This window comes from Thamnophis elegans, chromosome Z (genome assembly GCF_009769535.1).
Source record: "Thamnophis elegans isolate rThaEle1 chromosome Z, rThaEle1.pri, whole genome shotgun sequence".
Taxonomy (NCBI): Eukaryota; Metazoa; Chordata; class Lepidosauria; order Squamata; family Colubridae; genus Thamnophis; species Thamnophis elegans.
In genome coordinates, this window is record NC_045558.1 from 51,109,977 (window position 1) to 51,117,156 (window position 7,180).

Below are 7,180 nucleotides of genomic sequence, written 5' to 3' on the forward strand. Positions count from 1 at the left end.
AAGTTTTATTCATATTAAAATACTGTGCATTTCCAGATTAACAACATAATTCAAACAGCATGATCCCTGTGAGTGCAGTAATGACGCTCTCATAGAAACCATTTCTGATGCTTACCAAGCTTTCTGCCTTGTGGGTTAATATGTCTTAGATTATTTTAATTAAGAAATAAGCAAATAGGCTTATACAATACTAGCTTTCAATATCAACTTCGTACCTAAAAAGGCCTTTGGTTACCAAATAGGTTCCAAAATATTCTTACATAATAAAAATGAACAGTGGTTGTTTTTTTGGAAATATTCTGGAAACTCAGTAGAAAAGTCAAAAGTAGATAGAAATTATACATATTGATCCAGGGCAACAGGTGTATTTTTAGAATATAATAGGGAATATATTCAACAGTTTGCCAACTAGTATGTTTATTCATAACAAATTAATAAGACTAAGTATCAGCATTGATTGTTCTACATTTAATTGGAGAGTCGTAACTAGTAAGATTCGGCTGGGATCAGTCTTGGGGCCAAAATTATCATTGCTATGAATAACTTGGATGACAGAATTACTGGACTTCCTATCAAAGTTATGCAACATATAAAATTAGAAGATCTGGTAAACACCCAAGAAAAAGAACAAAATTGCAAACTAATCTGAACAGAAGACTGGACAAGATGCAAGATGTCTGTTAGTAGGGAGAAAAAAAGACACACATACAAGATTGATGGACTGGAAATAATTACATGTGAAAGATATGAGTGTAATCTACAGGTTAACTTTTTCTCTCTTTGAGTTAGTCTGGATTCCCAGCAACTGTGGGCAAATCCCTGCAGTTTTCTTGACAAGATTTGGAAATGGTTTGCTATTCACTTTTCCAAGGGCTGAGAGTATCTGATACAGGTTTTGTGCCTGAGCCAGGAATAGAACTCACAATGTCTCAGTCTGATGCCTCAACCATCATACAAATTGTCTTTTGCATGCTACCATATCTCTGTATTCGTATTATGATTAGACAAGTCCTCTATTGAATGAACGGGTCACCCAGATACAGTATTCTACACTGTTTTCCAGAAATATATAAACTTCTACCTTAGTAATCAAGTACCATCTTTCTACATAAATAGACAGACCTTGTTGAAGTAGGAGGATTCCAAGTAATGTGTTGAGCCATAAAAACAATAATATGATTTAAGATTAATTCTAGCTAAATGCTGTATGTAAAATGGGAATTCTAATTAAATATTTTAGGTCATTATGACAATTAATAATTTACACATAGAGGTTTTGCAGGACCATTATTTTAAATATTGATGTGTCAAACATAGTTTGAGAATAATTTGAAGCAGATTTCTAAATTGGCAATGAATTTAAAGTCATCTTAAATTAACTTATAATTCTTCTTTAATTATCTTCCTACTTTCAGGGATCTCTTGTTGTAGGCAGAGAAGTACAGGAAGGAAAGTATAATAAGTCATAATGTGGAGTAATGCCATTCCCAAATAATTTGTATTATGAATATATAATATACCATTCGGTCAAATTAGTAAATAAAATTATATACATGGTACAAAAACACTTTTGAGATCAGATATACCAATTAATCAACATAAAGCAATGCAAGTAATATATCTATGCTACAAATATAAATCATCTGGAAAGCCAATAATCCATCACATAACTATTTAAAGTCTAATAACAGAGATAGGCAATTGCATTAACCTAGTTTTTCATCATCTAGTAATATTTGTTTAGTTTCTGATTAATTTGTTAGAAAAACTTTCTGTCATTATTCATACTAAGTGTGTATATAATTCATTCCTATTGTGTGCACATATATTTTTCAGGTAAAATGCTTTCCTGCTATTTTTTTCTCATTTTTTTTTCTTTATGACTTTTGAAGTGTAGATCATACCATATAATTTTTTGTATAAAATTCTAGATTGTCTTAGATATTTGGCAGGATTTCTTAGCACACTTACATATCTTAACGTTCTTGAGTTGAGAAAGGTAGTTTCTCATAGGACTCATACAGCGGGTCACACACTCGACCTCGTGTTTCTTTCGGGGCATTGGAGATGTGATCTTGGTTTGAGGGGCATTAAGATCTTGCTCCTGTCATGGTCAGATCACTTCCTGGTGAGGCTTGACTTTCGGAAACCAATCCCCCACTGTAGGGAGGTGGAACCGATTAGGTGGTTCTGTCCCAGGCACCTGATGGACCCGTTGGGATTTCAGACGGCACTTGGGGAGATACCTGACTCTCTGGCCCGCAGTCCGGTGGAGTCCTTGGTCGCTGCTTGGAATATAGCGGTGGCGGAGGCTCTAAACTGGATTGCGCCTTTACAGCCTCTCCGCGGCAGTGGATCCAAGAGGGCTCCTTGGTTTACCGAGGAACTCTGGGAGATGAAGTGCCAAAAGTGAGGCCTAGAGTGATGATGGAGGGCTAGTAACTCTGAATCCGACCGAACACAATTAAGAGCCTTTGTTAGGACTTATCTAGTGGCGATACGGGTGGCAAAATGTGCACATTTTTCCACTCTTATCGCATCTGCAGAATCGCGCCCAGCTGCCCTGTTTAGGATAGCCCGCTCCCTCTTGAAAGGGAGGGACACGGACGAACCTCTACAGGGTAGAGCTGAGGAATTGCCCAGTTTCTGTTGGATAAAATTGCTCGGATTCAGACGGACCGGGACTCCACTTGGACGGTACCAGCCGAGGTGCCGGGGGAAGGTCCTGATCGGATTTTATGGAGCAAATTTCAACTTGTCACTCTTGATGAAGCGGATAAGGCCATGGGAGCTGTGAGCGCCTCCACCTGTTTACTGGATCCGTGTCCCTCCTGGCTGGTCTTGGCCAGCAAGGAGGTCACGCGTGGCTGGCTCCAGGGGATTATTAATACCTCTCTTCGGGAGGGATCCTTCCCGCACCCCCTAAAGGATGCGGTGGTGACACCGCTCCTCAAGATCCAGCCATTTTGAACAACTATCGCCCAGTCTCCAACCTCCCATTCGTGGGGAAGGTTGTTGAGAAGGTGGTGGCCTTTCAACTCCGACGGACCTTGGATGAAACAGATTATCTGGATCCCTTTCAGTCGGGTTTCAGGCCTGGTTATGGCACTGAAACTGCTTTGGTCGCGCTGACCAATGATCTCTGGTGAGCCAGGGATAGAGGTCATTCCTCTATCCTAGTGCTTCTTGACCTCTCAGCGGCCTTCGATACCATCGACCATGGTATCCTTCTGCGATGGTTACGAGAGGTGGGAGTGGGAGGCACCGTCCTAAGGTGGTTCTCCTCCTACCTCTCGGACAGGTCGCAGTCGGTGTTGTTTGGGGGACAGAGATCAACCCCTAGGCCCCTCAAATACGAGGTGCTGCAGGGTTCGGTCCTGTCCCCCCTCCTGTTCAATATCTACATGAAGCTACTGGGTGAGATCATACACTGGCACGGGATTAAATATCATCAATATGCGGATGATACACAATTATATCTGTCTGCCCCGTGCCAACTCAGTGAAGCAGTTGAAGTGATGTGCCAGTGCCTGGAGGCTGTCAGGGTCTGGATGGGAGTGAACAAGCTTGCACTCAATCCAGACAAGACCGAGTGGCTAATGATGTTGCCTCCCAAGGATGGTCCTGACATTCCACCTCTTAGCCTGGGGGGTGTGTGTGAAATTATTCACCCCTCGGAGAGAGCCCGCAATCTGGGTGTCCTCCTGGATCCATACATTAGAACACCATTTGTCAGCTGTGATCAGGGGGTCTTTGCCCAGGTTCACCTGGTGCACCAGTTGTGGCCCTATCTGGACCGGGAGGCACTTCAAATGGTCACCCACGCCCTCATCACCTCAAGACTGGATTACTGTAATGCACTCTACATGGGGCTGCCCCTGAAGAGTGTCTGAAGACTACAGCTGGTCCAGAATGCAGCCGCGCGAGCAATAATGGGCGTACCTAGGCTCCCCCTATGTTACACCTATCCTCCGTGAGCTGCACTGGCTTCCCATTGGTCTCCGGAGCCGCTTCAAGGTGCTAGTCATTACTTTTAAAGCCCTACGTGGTATTGGACCTGCCTACCTGAGAGACCGCCTCCTGCCATTTACCTCCCAATGACCAATAAGATCACACAGGTTGGGCCTCCTCCGGGTGCCGTCGACCGGACAATGCCAGCTGGCGGCTCCCCGAGGGAGGGCCTTCTCTGTAGCTGCTCCGGCCCTCTGGAATGATCTCCCTGTGGAGATTCGGACCCTCACCACCCTCCAGGCTTTCCGTAAAGCCGTTAAGACCTGGCTGTTCCAGCAGGCCTGGGGCTGCTGAGTTCCATCCCCGCTCAAACTGGCGTACTTGTTGAGTCCTTTTAAATTGGTTTTGTATTGTTGTTTGTCTTGTTTTTCTTTCCTTTGTAATGTTTCCCTTCCCTTTCGGTTTTGTTAGCCGCCCTGAGTCCCTCGGGAATAGGGTGACATACAGGTTGAATAAAACCAAAACCATTTGAATGATTTGGAAGGGGGAAGAATTGATGCCCCCTAAGTTTTGGTACCCCAGGTCAGGGCCAACCTAAAACTAATCTTGATTCTGTGGTTTTGAAAATCTGAGAGGCACTGCTCAAATTTCTATTATAAAATTCAGTATAGCTACTGAAACTGAGCTAATATTTAAACAAGAATAGATGGGAGTCTGTTCCTTTTTAAAAAAAATGAATCCTGGTAAATTAATTGCTGTATTAATTATGGGCTGTATTTTATAATCAGAGAACTCCAGTCATAGCCTCAGATTTCTGCAATCCATTAAAAGCAATGCAAAACAATCTGCATATACTTGTAGTTCCATTTTTCTGTGTTATTAATATGATTTTTGTTTTAATGACTGGGTTAATTAACAGCCAGAAGAAATGAAAAAGAAATTACATGCACTGTGAGCTGCATACCAGGCAGTATTGTATTAAAATCACAATATTTGTTTCTTGAGATTTTTGAATCATTATCATGTTTAGCATTCCAAGGTTAAGTATTCTCTAGTATTTGTGCAGTAACTTTGCAGATGCTCAGTTTTGATTCAAAGATGCCATACTATCATGGACAGACTATTATAGATCTAATCTGAAACCAGTTTTTCTCAAGATGGTGGCCCCCAAAATGTGGGCTTCCAATGATCCACAGCTATATTAGAATTGGAGAATGTTTAATCCTAATATAGAAGGCAACAGGTTGGGGCTGACTACCTATATCCACAAATGCCCTGTGTACCATCAAACGTGTTGGCTACTATTTTGTATAAAGTTACTTTATACAAACTATTTTGTATAGAGAAACTTTATACGAACTATTTTAAGTCATCTTTGTCTTCCCCGTCCTGTATCTATTTGTTTCTGAATTATTAGCATTCACAATTGATGAGAACTGCTATAGCTAAGGTGACCAGATGTCCCAATTTTGGCGGGACAGTCACGATTTATAACAATTTGTCCCATGTCCTGGGGCGTTTTTAAAAAGTCCCGATTTTCTGGCTTTATGTTGAAAGCCCAGTGGATTTGCTTAAGAAATCCTAACCGGGGCAAGACAAAAGACAGTCTGTCTAAACCCTCTCTATGTCTCAGTACTTTCATTGAAGATATTAAAACGTTAAAGCAAGAAAACGGAAACCCCCACCCGCTTTTTTTACCTCCTTTCATAAGAAAAGATGACTCAGTACCATAGAGCTCCAGGAAATACTTGGCTAGAGAAGTCGCGAGTGTTCCTTCCTGGATTTTCTGGAGGGGAGGGGCCCAGAGGTTGGAGGTCAGCTCCTATGGAAAAAATGGTGGCAAAGTTTCTTTGAAAAATATTTCCCTGACTAATTTCAACATTTTAATTTGCTCAGTTCTTTGTATTAACATCTACATCATTCTGGATTGACTTGGAGTTCCTGCCTGCTGGTAAGTAAACTGTTTTTTTTTCTTTTATTTTTTTAATGTATTTTAAAATTGTCTTAGACTATTTAAAAAAAGATTCTATCCAAAATAAATTGAAGTGAAACCATTTTTAAAAATTCTATGCACAATACTTTGAAATGTTTTACTTCAATTTATTCTGTGTGGATTCTTTTTTTAAATTGTCATAGACTATTTAAAAAAAGATTCTATCCAAAATACAGAATACCAGCTGCAGTTATTCACTTAAGAACTATGGCAAGAAAGGTGGTATAGTGACCAAAGTTACAATGGCATTAAAAAAAGTGACTGATGACCATTTTTCACACTTAGCGACCATTTTCACACTTAGCGACCATTGCAGCATCCTCATGGTCATGTGATCAAAATTTTGATGTTTGGCAACAGCTTCGTATTTATGATGGTTTCAGTGTCCTGGGGTCATGTAATCACCTTTTGCCAAAGTCAAATGGGGAAACCAGATTCACTTATGTTACTAACTTATCAGCTGCAGTTATTCGCTTAAGAACTGTGGCAAGAAAGGTGGTATAGTGACCAAAGTTACAATGGTATTGAAAAAAGTGACTGATGACCATTTTTCACACTTAGCGACCATTTTTACACTTAGCGACCGTTGCACATCTTCATGGTCACGTGATCAAAATTTTGATGTTTGGCAACAGTTAAAATTTATATTTGTAAATTGTAGTTATGTTGAAATAAAAAAAAATCACAATACTATTTTTGCGTTGTATGAAAATTTTTGTTGCTCCGTATAAAAATTTTCATCAAGTCCCCCCCCCTCCCGGTCAAAGGTGTCCCTCTTTACCAATCTGAAAATCTGATCACCTTAGCTATAGCTCAGTCTAATGTTTTAGCACTAAATGAAGGACTAGAAATAAAGACCAAGAAACAAAAATAAGAATGGCACTACTTTGCCATTTTAAAAAAGTTAAAGTTTCATTCAAGATCCTCTTTTGGGCAAGGACTATAGACAGTCTTCAGTTGAAATTTTAAAAAGTGAATATTTCTCAGTCAGGTCTTTCTTTGGATTTGAGCACTGATGTTGATTAATTTGAAATTTGGTGTTCTTTCTCATGTCAGTCATTTAAAATGAAATTATTTCCCATCAGTGCTTTCAAGTGCCTTGAAAATTCCTTTCTTTTAATCCAATTGCCATTTTTCTTTTGATCCTCCTATTTAAAGTTTGGGAGATATAAATTTTGAAGACAATTTTATAAAATGGGTAAAATTTATAGTTCAGAGAAAGTTTTTGGAGATCTA